The sequence below is a fragment of the Echeneis naucrates genome, chromosome 4 (assembly GCF_900963305.1).
Source record: "Echeneis naucrates chromosome 4, fEcheNa1.1, whole genome shotgun sequence".
Classification (NCBI taxonomy): Eukaryota; Metazoa; Chordata; class Actinopteri; order Carangiformes; family Echeneidae; genus Echeneis; species Echeneis naucrates.
In genome coordinates this window covers 24,494,188-24,508,441 of record NC_042514.1, presented here as the reverse complement: position 1 = coordinate 24,508,441, position 14,254 = coordinate 24,494,188, and the positions used below count along the sequence as shown (strand labels likewise).

The 14,254-nt window shown below is 42.0% G+C and overlaps 1 long non-coding RNA gene across 1 annotated transcript; it reads right to left on the bottom strand.

Moving 5' to 3' along the window:
* Positions 1 to 835: 835 nt before the first annotated feature.
* Positions 836 to 2,498, bottom strand: LOC115042616 (uncharacterized). The gene is made up of 3 exons (XR_003840689.1): positions 2,385 to 2,498; positions 1,920 to 1,988; positions 836 to 949 (listed from the first exon to the last, which is right to left on the bottom strand). It is a non-coding gene; the product is annotated as an uncharacterized LOC115042616 (long non-coding RNA).
* Positions 2,499 to 14,254: the final 11,756 nt, after the last annotated feature.

The window sequence follows — 14,254 nt, the reverse complement described above, 5'->3', positions numbered from 1 at the left end:
CTCTCTCTCTCTCTCTCCCACTCTCAACCCAACCGGGCGAGGCAGATGGCCGCCCCCCCGAGCCTGGTTCTGCTTGAGGTTTCTGCCTCTTAAAGGAAGTTTTTCCTTGCCACTGTTGCCAAGTGCTTTCTCATCGGGGGATCTGTTGGGTCTCTTTAAATAAATGTATAAAGAGTTTGGTCTAGACCTGCTCTATATGTAAAGTGCCTTGATGTAACTATGTTATGATTTGGCGCTATACAAGAAACTAAAAAAAAAAAAATATATATATATATAAATAGACTGCTTATCCAGTTACTCTAGAACACCACAGGGTGTGAGAAAGCTCAACTAAAAGAGTTTCTTTTTTCAGATATATCTTGCAGCCACATTCATTGGGCAGATTACAGCATCTTGAAAAGGGGCATTGTTGTTTACCACATGATTAAAAAGAAGAGAGATGTCAGGATAGTTCTCTGCAAAGCTCTGTTCTGCATGGCATCTGCCCTCTTTAGATGAAAATGAACCAGCTCCAAAAGCAGACTCCCAAGTCAGTGAGGATCCCAAGTCTTGCTCATACATGTTTACCACATCAGAAGCACATGGCAGCAGCTCCTCAGAGACTTTAGCTAGGCAGCCACCTGCTGCCAGTTCATTGGGTATTCCATGACCCAAGATATAGAATCAACGCAATACTGGTCAGGTTAGATGGATTGGCAGTGGAAAGAAAATATTAATAACATTTATAAAGTGTAAATAATCAGTTAAGCATACCTGGGATCTTGTGTGCATTCCATGAATGCACCACTCTGTCAAATCCAGTTTGGCTTGCTTTATGTCAGATTTGAAATGCAGAATCTTGTGAGGTTGTCCTCCATGTTCACAACCTTGGTCTAGTAGATGCACCAGAGCCCGTTTAAGTGAATACATGACTGTCCACCTCCAGCCACAACCTCTCCATTCGAAGGTTCTGTTGATCAAAAGTCCAAAAGTATGGTTTTAGGTGAAAGGGAAATGCAAAAGCAGAAAATGTAACAATACATTATTGATTTAAAAAGAAAATAAGAATAATCTTAATATTTGAAGTACATACAAGTAGTTTGACTCAATTTTTACACAACTTTTGATGTAAAACTACTTAATAACATGGACAGTAAGGCTAACAAGTCAAGTCAAGGGATAGATGAGATTATATAAAAGTATGTAGAAATAAGTATGAGACCATAAAAGCACCAAACAAAACGAAAATAAAAAGTGTATGTAGAAGTCTGCTGTTAAGCTGTAATCTAAACAAATAGTGCAATGTAAATCAATACTGAATGGATGTACATTGGTGATTATGTACAGTATAAACAGTACATGTCTACAATCTGCAATAGATAGATAGTAATTGAGGTTACAGCACAGCACTGACAGTAAGTACAGTAAAGAGCACACATCAAATATAAAGTATGAAATGCAGTTCAAGGCTAAATGATAAATGATATAAATAAAACTTATAGTAAAAAACATATTGAGGGTTAGGGATCAACCCGCACTTGGTCCCACGTGCCATGGTTCACAACTGCAGATCTGGAATAAAATAAGTTTTATGTGACTGCAATGAATTTAACTAATTCAATAAGAGTATGTATTTAAAAGATAATACAGGACAGAAAATTATGAGAATAACAGTAGCTGTGCAAATATTGACCTGTATACATCCTCATAAGTCACACGGTTGTTTTTCACTGGCATGGTCGAATATGTAACAAATTTGCTGCTGTAGCCATCAACAGACAAAATATGTGTAACTCCAAACACCCCAAGCTTTTAATTTTGGTCTAAATGAAGTTTATGACACATATACTAAGCATGGTATGGAGTTGGATTTAATTTACGAGCACCCTGGGGAAAAAAAATTAAACAATGAGCACACAATCTTCATAAAATATGTTTACCTTGTAATATATGTTGCACACATGAAAGAAGACTCAGTGTGACTTTTTATGTTGTTTATTTGCTGGGTCCTGCAAAACATACAGACATGACAATGAATCTTGGCATAACAATAAAATGTGTGCGGTCAGTGATTACTGCTGGCAGAAGCGCTCATTAAAGAGAATCTCTCGTGGCAGAAAAGAGAAGGGTAACAGCGCCTATCTTCCTATTTGCCATGTCTGAGCGCAGGAGACTTTAGCACAGTGACTATTTAACAAAACATCTAATAAAATGAAATAAAATAAAATAAGAAAGGGTGTAGCTATGAACTATTTACTGTATTTTCCTCACATATACTTACACAAATAACCAGTAAATAAACATATATTGTAGTTCTTTTAGTTCATTGGCCAAACTTTAATTCAATAATAAATAAATATGGAATTTTGATTGACAGCTGGACTCGTTATATTTACAAGCTTTACCTGACGCTGGAACTCATAGTATGGCTGAGAAAGCTCTCTCACCCCGGATTTCCAGCGGAAAGATTTAGCTCCGTCCTCTGTCCAGTCAGTTCACACCAGGAGCGTAACGGAGGCTTAGAGAGCCAGCAGTAATCGCGCGATATCACACAGTCTCGTGAGATCGCTGGGTCCCGCGATTAATGAATTGTATACGGAAACAACTACAAAGAAGTTTACTTTGCCTCTGTTACGCTAAAGAACCTTCTGATATTTCCTGGGATTTCTGCTTACACCATGGGGAAGTAGGCCATTTGGTAGGTAAGTAGTTTTATTTTGAAATGTGACAGAAGTTGTATGTTAAAACTGTATCTGTCTTCCTGTCTAGTGCGATCCGATGAGCATAAATGGAAAATGTAGACTCCGCGCCGAGGCTGGAACTTTGATGGTCCGCTCCGCGGCGCTTCCGCTCCCGGTGTAAATTAACCCTTAGGGTTTTTCCAACCGCGCCTTCTCACGCACGCAGAACCAGTGGAGACAGATAGCCGGTCATGAATTTCCGGCCATATGATGGTCCCATCTGTCACGTGATTACACATTTACTGGCAATAAATAGAAATGTATAATATATGCAATATACAGTGGAAATCTGAATGATAACCTCATATATAGATAGACGCAGAACTGGAGAGCGCTTTGATTCAGAGATATGATTTTTATTTGTCAGATCATGCCGAGCACAGAATTATCGGACGCTCATTTCTGAGCACTGCAGGATACCCATCTGCTGCAATGTGCAGGATATTTCGTTGCGTGTCAACCCACTGTTGAACAAGCCCTTAATCAAATTAGTGTGTGGTTCCAGCGCCGCCGTGGTAGCCAACTACATTACCCGAACAACCCCGCGCATTTCCGGGTCACGTAAACCCGACCTATTGTAATCTATATATTACAATTATCTAGTATATTATATTATATTATATTATATATTATATATTATATATTATATTATATATTATATTATTTGGGAGCCGACCGATGGCCGTAGTCTGGTTGTTGGCGCGTATTTGATCCAGTCAAATTTGTCCCTCTAGCTTCAGGGCAGTGTTTGGAATTGAAGCTATGCCTTTCTACATCACAGAATACACAAGCAAATGAACCAAGAAACTACCAGTTTCATGCATCTCTTGACTGGATGTGGAAAAACAGATTTGCATGACTACAGAGTATGAAGTTTCTTTTTCTTTTTACAGAACAGTCCCCTGCAAGAAGAGGACTTCACAGCTGTTCAAACCATTTTTCTACAAGATAATTTGGCAGAGATAGAATTTACATCAGACAATGAACTATTCCAATTATGCAACAACAGCACCACCTGAATGACGAACCACCGGAACCGATGGCATATTGCCTGAGCACCATAATCTATGTGCTTGGTTGTTGCTTATAACTGTTCTGTAAAAAGAAAAAGAAACTTTGTACACAGTCCGTAGTCATACACTTCTGATTTTCCACACCCAGTCAAGACATACATGAAAATGTTCGTTTCTTCGTTCATTTGGCAGCGTGTTCTGTGATGTCGTGATTAACTAATAACCATTTAATTGTGTTTTACCGCAAATATGATAACCTAACCTAATAATAACCTTTCCCAACGAAGTAACCACAACAAGCAGAGAAAAATTTACTTATCAAAACGATACATTTCTCTTCGTTGCATATACAGTATATCTTCAAACTTGGTGAATGCAAGGCGTAGTTAAAATCCAAAAGCCGCCCTCGTTATGCCGTGAAGATAGAAGGAGAAATTTGATTGGACCCCCAATAAATAGTAAATAATAGTAATAGTCAATTTCAGCAGAGCAGAAGTTCGAAAAAGTTGGAGAGAGAAGTTGTGGGGAAGCTCTGAAGAGGAGAGCTTCCCCAGGAGACCTGATGGAGCAACAACAACCAAAAAGAAACTCAGGAGTCAGAACTTACCCGCTAAACTACAAGGGCTAAGATCCAACTTGAAGCCAAGGCTGTTTACGACCGGAACAAGTTTGGCTGCATTGCACGTCTTGAGCTGCTGTGGTGTTCAATTGTGCTGCACGCGGCTCCAATCTGTTTTCATCAAGAGAAGAATAATTTGGACATTAACTTAATAACCAAGCCAATCGTACAAAAGACAACAATGCCACCGAAGAGGGATGAGCCAAACCAAAAACCACTGCAGCTGAGGACCGGTCTAGCTTGGGATGCCACGACGAAGGACCTTGACGCAGCTGCTCATTCATGGCCAGGTAAATTGCCAACCCAAAGCAAGGTTGTCACGTTAGTCACCAGCTGCTTGATTATCATTGTCATATCATGCCATTCAATTTACATATCCGAGCTCCCCTATTCCATTTTGTTTATGCTTTGATCTGCACCTGTATATAATGAGCATGTTTTGATTCATCCCTTATTAATTAATAAAACCCCCTCAAAAATTGAGCCATTGTCACACTCCTTTCTTCAGTAATTTTTTTAAGTCAATCCACAGTAAATAACATCCCTTCCAGATTGAGACTTGATAATAGGAAATAATATACACAATCCTAGGCACCACACTGGAAAGATAGCTTAAAAACATATCTTTCAGAGCTAGCTTCTTTAGTCTCATCACCCAGTCTATTAGGCCCAGTACCAACTAGCCTCGTTGAAGAGATTTTTTACTGAATTGAGTTGTTCATCTTTTATCTGATTAATTTCACCTTAACTTTGGGCTATGTATCTTAGACTTTTAAGACTGCAGTCATCAAATCCAGGCTTAAAAAGCCAAATCTTGATCCAGATGTTTTTGCCAACTATAGGCCCATATTGAACCTTCTATTCATCTCTAAAATCATTGAGTAAGCAGTAGCAAACCAATTACACGACCATCTGGACGGGAATGGTTTGCTTGAAGAGTTTCAGTCAGAATGTAGAGCCCATCATAGCACAGAAACAGCACTAGTCTCCAATGATATTCCAATGGCTTCAGACAATGGATCAGCCATACATCACCATACTTAAATCTTAAATCTTAGTGCTGCATTTGACAGATCATAATATCTTATTGAGACTGAAACATGAAATTGGCATTACAGGAAGTGCACTAAAGTGGTTCCAATCCTATTTATCAGATAGACATCAGTTTGTTCATGTTAGCAATAGCTCCTCCTCATGCACTGTAGTCAGTTATGGAGTCCCACAGGGTTCAGTACTTGGACCAATCCTCTTCACGCTTTATCTGCTTCTTCTAGGCAACATTATGAGGAAACACAGCATCAACCTTCACTGCACACGACACTCAGCTGTACTTACTCACTATGAATTCAGTCAGATCATCAGATTGCAGACGTGTTGAGGACATAAAAGTCCAGATGTTTTTTTACTCCTTAGCGCTGACAAAACTGCAGTTATTGTACTTGGCCCTAAGCAAATCAAATCAAATCAAATCAGATTTATTTGTTATTTGCGCCAAATCATAACAAAGTTACATCAAGGCACTTCACATATAGAGCAGGTCTAGACCAAACTCTTTATACATTTATTTAAACAGACCCAACAGATCCCCCGATGAGCAAGCACTTGGCAACAGTGGCAAGGAAAAACTTCCTTTAAGAGGCAGAAACCTCGAGCAGAACCAGGCTCAGGGGGGGCGGCCATCTGCCTCGACCGGTTGGGTTGAGAGTGGGAGAGAGAGAGACAGGCATTTGGGGGGGGTGTAGGCAGGAACATGTTGCTGCATGAAGTTCATGGAGTTGAGCTGTAGTACAGAATTCATGAAATATGGGACCGGCAGGTGTTGCAGGGACTTGGGATGGCGATGAGTCAACACCTGCAGGATGAGGACAGGGAAGGAGAGGAGTGGAACTTGGAGAGACAGAGAGTTTGGCAGAACATGTTTAGTAAATGCAGTATAAATGCTTAGAACTGGGTGAAACTGTTTTTTTTTAAGAAGGATGGTTCTTATCAACGCATGCAAGGGGGGAGGAAAGGAGAGCGAGCGAGACGGAGGGAGAGAGAAAGAGGGAGAGGGGGAGAGAGGGTAACAGGGAGAGACAGGGAGAGACAGAGAGAGAGAGAGAAGCTCAGTCCTTCCCCCAGCAGCCTAGGCCTATAGCAGCATAGCTAAAGAGTAGAGGACTTTAACTTTTTAACTATAAGCTCTGTCATACAGGAAAGTTTTAAGCCTGGTCTTGAAAATTACTAAAGAGTCTGCCCCCTTGACCGATACTGGAAGTTGGTTCCATAGAAGAAGAGCCTGATAACTGAACGATCTGCCTCCAGATTTACTCTTGGAGACTCTAGAAACCACAAGTAAACCTCCATCTAGAGAGCGGAGTGGCCTGCTAGGACAGTAAGGAACTATGAGCTCTCTGAGATATGATGGAGCTTGGCCATTAAGAGCTTTATATGTTAAAAGAAGGATTTTGAATTCTACTCTATATTTAACTGGCAGCCAATGAAGAGCAGCTAACACAGGCTAGATATGATCTCTTTTCCTAGTTCCTGTTAATATTCGTGCAGCAGCGTTCTGAATCAACTGAAGGCCTGAGATTTGTTTGGACATCCAGATAGTAATGAGTAGTCCAGCCTAGAAGCTACAAATGCATGGAGCAGTTTTTCTGCATCATCCTGAGAAAGGATGTTTCTGATTTTTCTACTATTTCTCAGGTGGAAGAAAGCTGCCCAACTAACTTGTTTTATGTGAGGGACAAAGGACATGTCCTGGTCAAAAATTACTCCAAGGTTTCTTACAGTGGAGCTGGAAGCCAAAGTAATGCCGATTTCAATGATTTTAGAGATAAATGGAAGGTTCTATATGGGTCTATAGGTTGCCAAAACATCTGGATCAAGATTAGGCTTTTTAAGCTGGGGTTTGATGACCGCAGTCTCAAGTGCCTGAGGTACATAAACCTGAAATAAAGTCAGATTAATCAAATCTAGAATGAACGGCTCAATTAAATAAAAGATCTCTTTAAAGAGGCTAGTTGGTACTGGGTCTAATAGACAGGTTGACGGTCTGGATGATGAAACTATAAAAGCAAGCTCTGAGAAATTCAGAGGTGATTCCAGATGTAAGAAAGGCATCGCAGCTGATTCAGGAGTTGCTGTATTCAGTAGGGGATTTTTATCTAACGTAGGCAAGAGCTGATAAATTCTTTCTCTGATCGTGAGAATTTTATCTGTAAAACAGTTAATAAAATCATCACTGCTTAGAGCTAAGGGGATCACTGGTTCAACTGAGCTATGACTCTCTGTCAGCCTGGCTACAGTGCTGAAGAGAAACCTGGGGTTGTTCTTGTTTTCTTCTATGAGTGCTGAATAATATGAACTAGCACTGCGGAGAGCTTTTTTATATGTTTTTAGGCTATCTTTCCAGGCTCTGTGAGACTCTTCTGACTTACTGCAATGCCAGTTTCTTTCTAATTTCCTTGATGTCTGCTTTAAGGCACGGATTTGGTAACTATACCAGGGAGCCATCCTCCTCAGATTGAATACTTTCTTCTTGAGAGGGGCGGCACTGTCGAGATTCGAACGCAGTGTGGCCATAGTGCTAGTCACAAGGTCATCAACCTGCGTATGGGAGAAATAATAATAATGATCGAATGCTCAACAGTCCACATTTTATCGCAGTGTTATTTGAGACTGGCTGTTTTAATTTGTGAGGAGTGGTGATGGCTGGCATTAGGGGGTGACTCTGGGACGCCAGTGTTTACGGTCTAGCCTTCTGGAGGTGTTGTGGGCCTAACTAGACGAAACACCGGTGAAAGGAGGTTCCTACCTGATGACCCCAAAGACATGATAGCTATCACCGCTCACTGGCCTAGTTGGATATTATCTGTAGGGAACATAGAGCAGGGTGAAAGTTTGTTGCTAGGAAGGTGATCACTGAGTCTGGTTCATTTTTTGTCGCACAAGTTTCTTGTGTTTTTTCTAAATTCCAAACTAGCATAGCTAGTGACTGCTGTGAATATGGCAGCTGACAACAAGGGAAAGACCCTGTGACAGCTTGGATAGACAGTTGACAGGAGGCAAAGACCCCATAGGTGCTGCCGTGGACTAGCAATCCAAGGTAGCAGTGGCAAGGCATAACAGCCTTGTCACAACCAGCACAAGCGACAAGTCAGATAAGGAAAATACCCCAAGGGTCAGCGAGAGCAGGGGTGGAAGATGAATCACAGGCAGACTACATTGTAATAGATACTGGAACGGATAAGACTACGAGTTGGATATGTGACTCAGTGAAGGATAGGGGCACGGACCTATTCTCTAGGACTAGAAGTGGGCAGAATAGTTTGAAGGGCATAGCGAGTGTGGCTGGAGAGAATAAAGATGGTAGATTAGAGGAAAAGATGCTCCAGGTTTGTCCTTGTGGTTGCCAGAAAATAACATCAGTTAGAGGCCTTAGAGTGCATCAAGGAAGAATGAGATGTGTGGGAAAGGAAGGGCAGTGTGGCTGCATCGATCAGAACTTTTTAAGAAGTCAGTTGAGTAAGTCGGATGAAATCCGGCGACAGGTAGAAAACCACAGTTTGAAGGATATCAACACAGCCAAAGAGGTGGAGGAGGAGGTTATAAGAAGGGATGCAGCTGATATTGAGGTGAACAGGCCAGTTAGAGAAAGAAATATGGAGCAGAAATCTAGAGTTAGATGGCTGAGGGCAAATAGTAGCAAGGAATGGGAGACAGAATTATTGACAAGTCCCTGTTGATTTAGTAGACTAGGAGGAGACGCAAGTGATAGATTAGAGAAAATGGGAGACATAATTTACTCTTATGGTGTCGAAAGATTTGGGGTGCAAGATAGAAAGAGGGTTGAAAGAGTACAGGTAGCTAAGTCTAGATGGCAAAGAGAAATGGAGAAATTAGTTAAAGAAAGAAGACAATTAAGAAAGCAGTGGAAAAGAGCTACAGAGGAAGAGAGAGAGGGAATTAATGTGTTGCAAGAGGGGTTGAGAAGTAGGCTAGCTGTGCTCAGAAGGGCCAAAAATCTTAGGAAAAAGAGAAAAAAGACAGAATATGTAAGAACAGCATTTTACAGGGACCCATTCAAGTTTGTTAAAGGATTGTTTAACCAGGAAAAGGGAGGGCAGCTTAAAGCGACGAAGATTTAAGTCGTAGAGTACCTGAGAAATACATATTCAGATTCTGAGCAGAGTAGAGTAGTAGGACTTCCACCTGACATGCCACCAGATAGATCAAGAAATGGATGTTAGACCACCTAGGTGGAAGGAGGTAGAGGAGGTAGTCAGGCGTGCGAAGGCTTCTTCGGCCCCAGGACCAAATGGAGTCCCCTGCCGGGTCTGTTAGAATAAATGTACATAAAATGATTATCACAGTATTGCTCAACTTTTACTAACCCTGCAGGAATGCAGAAACTTGTGTTTTTCTCACAGGAGCTGAGATCATACCTCCGGAAGATAAGCAACGACCTTCGAAGAGGAACATGAAGACAGGGAGGAGACGGAAACTAGATTACTTCGGTTATGAACTAGCTTCTCAAAGTGTTTGGTGTGTCATGTTTCAGAGGTGTACCTTGAATATGATTATACAATAAGCATCTATCCACTACGTTGCAGCTGTGTGTTCCCCACCCTTTAGAGCTGCAACGTCATGTAACTAGGGACCACCCTAAGGAAATAAAGATGGGAGAACAGAGGAGATACGGCAGAGCAGGTAGAGAATGTAACTGAACATATCTCTGTCTGTTCTCCTTGCAAGTAAAATGAGCGCTGTTGTCCTTTGTCTTTCTTCCCTGTGTGTTTAATAATGTTCTAGGTGGCTTAAACCTGACAGGGTCGATAAAAGCGCACCTGATATCCTAAAGTTTTTGTGGAGGCAATTAAGAATAGTTTGGAAGAAGCAGTCTATTCCCAGAGAAAGGCGCAGGAGGTGTTCTTATTCCTAAGGAGAAGGAGTCCTCAGAGCTGAGTCAGTTCTGTATGATCTCTCTCCTGAATGTAGAGGGGAAGATTTTCTTTAGTGTAGTTGCACGGAGACTAGCTAGTTATTTAGAAAGGAATAGCTTAATAGATACTTCAGTTCAGAAGGCAGGAATACCAGGTTTCGCAGGGTGTTTAAAGCACACTAGCATGATTTGGCATCAAATTCAGGCAGCCAAGAGTGAGAAAAGAGATTTGCATGTGATATTCTTGGACTTAGCAAATGCATTTGGGTCAGTGCCACGTAGTCTTATTTGGGAGGCGTTTGATTATTTTAGAGTGCCTGGAGTAGTTGTCAATTTAGTAAGAAGCTATTTCCAAGATATCAGACTATGTTTAAGTACAGCAAGCTTTACAACAGGTTGGCAGAAGTTAGAAATAGCTATTATGGCAGGGTGTACGATTTCTCCATTAGCATTCACAGTGGCAATGGAGGTAATTATTAGAGCTTCTAGGTGGGTTGTAGGTGGAGAGAGGCGGCAGGATGGGATGCACCTTACACCAATTAGGGCTTATATGGACATGATGTTGATAACTACAATGGCGCCATGTATGAAAAGAATACATGAGAGACTTAATAAAAACTGAAAGTGGGCTGGTATGAGAATCAAACCTAGTAAGTCTAGAAGTATCTCAATAAGTCGAGGAAGATTAAGTGATCGAAAGTTTGTAATAGATGAAGAGGAAATTCCAATAATTAGGGAAAAACCAGTAAAGAGCTTAGGTAGGTGGTACAAGGCAGATTTGCATGACGGAGGACAGGTAGTGCAGTTTAGGAAGGATGTTGCTGAGGGACTGGAAAGAATAGATAAATCAGGACTTCCAGGAAAGTTGAAGTGTGGAAAGGTGGTGTTTGCAGTTTGGATTATTTCCTAGGTTGATGTGGCCACTGTCAGTATATGAGATTCCAATATCGGCTGCAGAGAAAATGGAAAGACTAGTAAGCTTTTACATTAGGAAGTGGCTCGGGGTTCCGAGATGTTTAAGCACTGTGGCATTGTATGGGAAAGGCATACTTCAGCTCCCAGTATCGAGTTTAGTGGAGGAGTTTAAATGTACTAAGGTTAGCACAGAGCTCCTGTTATCTGGGAGTAAAGATGTGGTTGTTAGTAAGGTGGTTCCAAACCCAACCAAGGGGAGAAAATGGAATCCAAGAATGGCAGTGCAGGAAGCAGAAGCAGCTCTTCGGCATACGGAGATTGTGGGTAATGTACAGATAGGCCAGGGAGGCTTGAGGCTTGGCTCAGGCAAACCTGTGTGGAGTAGAGCAGATCCCAAAGAGAAGAGGAAGCAAATTGTAGAGCAGGTTCATAGACAGTAGGAAATATTAAGAGGTGCGAGGGCAGTGGCTCAGGCTAAGCCGGGACAGTGGTTGAACTGGGAAGGTGTAGAGAAGAAAAAGCTGTGGAGTATGGAAGAAAGTAGGATTAGATTTTTGATAGGGGCAACATATGATGGCTTGCCAACTCCCAAGAACCTAAAACTCTGGGTAAATGGAGACCTGTTATGTTATTTGTGTTCAGGTACTGCAACTCGAAAGCACATCTTGTCCGGTTGTAAGGTTAGTCTCTCACAAGGCCGATATATGTGGCGACGTAACCAGGTTTTAAAAAGCTTAACTTCAGGCATTGAAGATATATGGAGGCAGGCAATTTCAGGAAGGTCTAAGCCAAAGAGAGTTGCAATACAGTTTGTGCAGGAAGGAGGGAAAGTTAATAAGATAATAAGGAAGCAAGGCAGCTTAGAGGTTGCTAGTGACTGGGAGATGCAGGTAGATTTAGGAGGAAAGCTTGTTGTTCTCCAGGAAATAGCCTGCACACAGCTAAGGCCTGATATAATTTTGTGGTCTAGGAGTAGAAAGAAAGTATATTTCATAGAGCTGACTGTGCCTTGGGAGGATTTAGTTGAAGAAGCATATGAAAGGAAAAAGCTCAGGTATGCAGATTTAGGTAAGGATGCTGAGCAGCGAGGATGGAAGGTTAGGATTTGTCCAGTAGAAGTAGGATGTAGAGGGTTTGTAGCCAGATCTGTTGTTGCTTTGTTGAAGGAGTTAGGAGGAAGCGGACAGAGGGTGAGGAAAATAGTGAAGGAAATGTCAGATGAGGCAGTAAGATCCAGTCAGTGGATTTGGGTTAGAAGAGGTAATAGTAGCTGGGGGCTCAGCAGGGGGAGCTCTTAAGATAGACAGACTCTAGGGAGAAGCAGAGGAAGAAATCCAGGAAGGGGAAGTGTATTTAAGTGGAGGGTGTGGCATGTTTGAGCCTCTTTGACACCATGCGGTTAGTACAGGTGAGTTGGCCTGTGTTGGAGTGTTGGTTTTGTTTGAGTATAGGACTGTTTAGGTGAGTTTAGTTGCTGAATCTGCTAGTGTAGCTTGTATTGCCTCCACCTCCTGCACGCTCTATACTTTCATGCCCCCTACCCAAACCAGGGTCTGTATCCCATCCCTACTTTTCTTTCCACCTCTTCTATTTCTCCCCCCTACCCGAACCAGGGTCTGTATCCCCACTCCACTTTCACTGGTGCAGTTGGTGAGAGGTCAGAGTAGTTGATAGTGGTGCTGCATGAGATAGTTCCTTTTGTGTTTGTGCCTCTTTGACACCATGCGGTTAGTACAGGTGAGTTGGCCTGTGTTGGAGTGTTGGTTTTGTTTGAGTATAGGACTGTTTAGGTGAGTTTAGTTGCTGAATCTACTAATGCAGCTTGTATTGCCTCCACCTCCTGCACCCTCTATATTTTCATGCCCCCTACCCGAACCAGGGTCTGTATCCCATCCCTACTTATCTCTCCACCTCTTCTATTTCTCCCCCCTACCCGAACCAGGGTCTGTATCACCACTCCGCTTTCACTGGGAACAATGACTTGGTAAGTGGTGCTCCAGTCAGACCCAGGAGAAGCAGTCCACTTACGCATAAGCACATCACCTTCCATGTAGAAACCAATAGGAACAGACAGCAGCTCATTCTTCGGTTTAACAGCTGCAAAGCACTTGGCTAAAGAAGGATCAGCCCTCTGTGATGTCACTAGCTCTACCCTACCCTAGTTATTTTGGAGTTCCAGCATAAACACCAGGATCACACAATGTCCCCTCAACAACTTTAGGGGCACCCTCAACACCCTCAACTGGAATGCAGGGACACCCACTGACACAGACCCTGTGACCAGACCACACTTTAAATACACTTTTAGCTCTTCCAGAAGAACTGCTCTTTTGTTACCACTTTTTGAGAAGTGCACCAACGGTCAAACAAAATCTCTTCTTCCCTAACAAATTCCACATAGGTTTGCCTTTCACCTTTGGAGTAGCTACGAAAATGTTGTCTATAATCTTCTGGCACAAGTTCATAGGCACACAATATAGCAGCTTTAACATTATCATAATCTGTACTTTGTTCAAAAGTAAATGAAGAGTACACTTCCTGAGCTTTACCCACAAGAGTACACTGCAACAACAATGTGCAGTTATGCTTTGGCCACTCCAATGTGGTTGCCACTCGCTCAAAATGTGAAAAATACTTCTCAACATATTTGTCACTAAAGGGCGGGACCAAATATACATTTTTACACACATCAAATTTGAAACTGTGAGAAGCGACATAATTATTATTAGCTTTACCTCCTGCTTGAGCTTTTAACTCCATCTCCTTGAGCTCTCGCTTGTGTGCAAGTTTAAGTTTTTCGCGTTCCAGCTCATGCTGCCTGAGGAGCTGCATTTCCTTTGCCTCAATCTCCAATTCTAACTTCCTCAACTGCAGCTTTAACTCTAGCTCCCTCACCCTTAAAGTTTTGTCCTCAGTAGCTTCATGCTCACTTTGTTGCAACACACCTCCTACCTGTTCTCCCTTAGAGGATGCAAATATCATGGTGCTCTGCTACCAAACGAAGATCTTTTTTTGTGCAACATAAACAAACCTGTCCAACTCAAATGCCATGATGGCA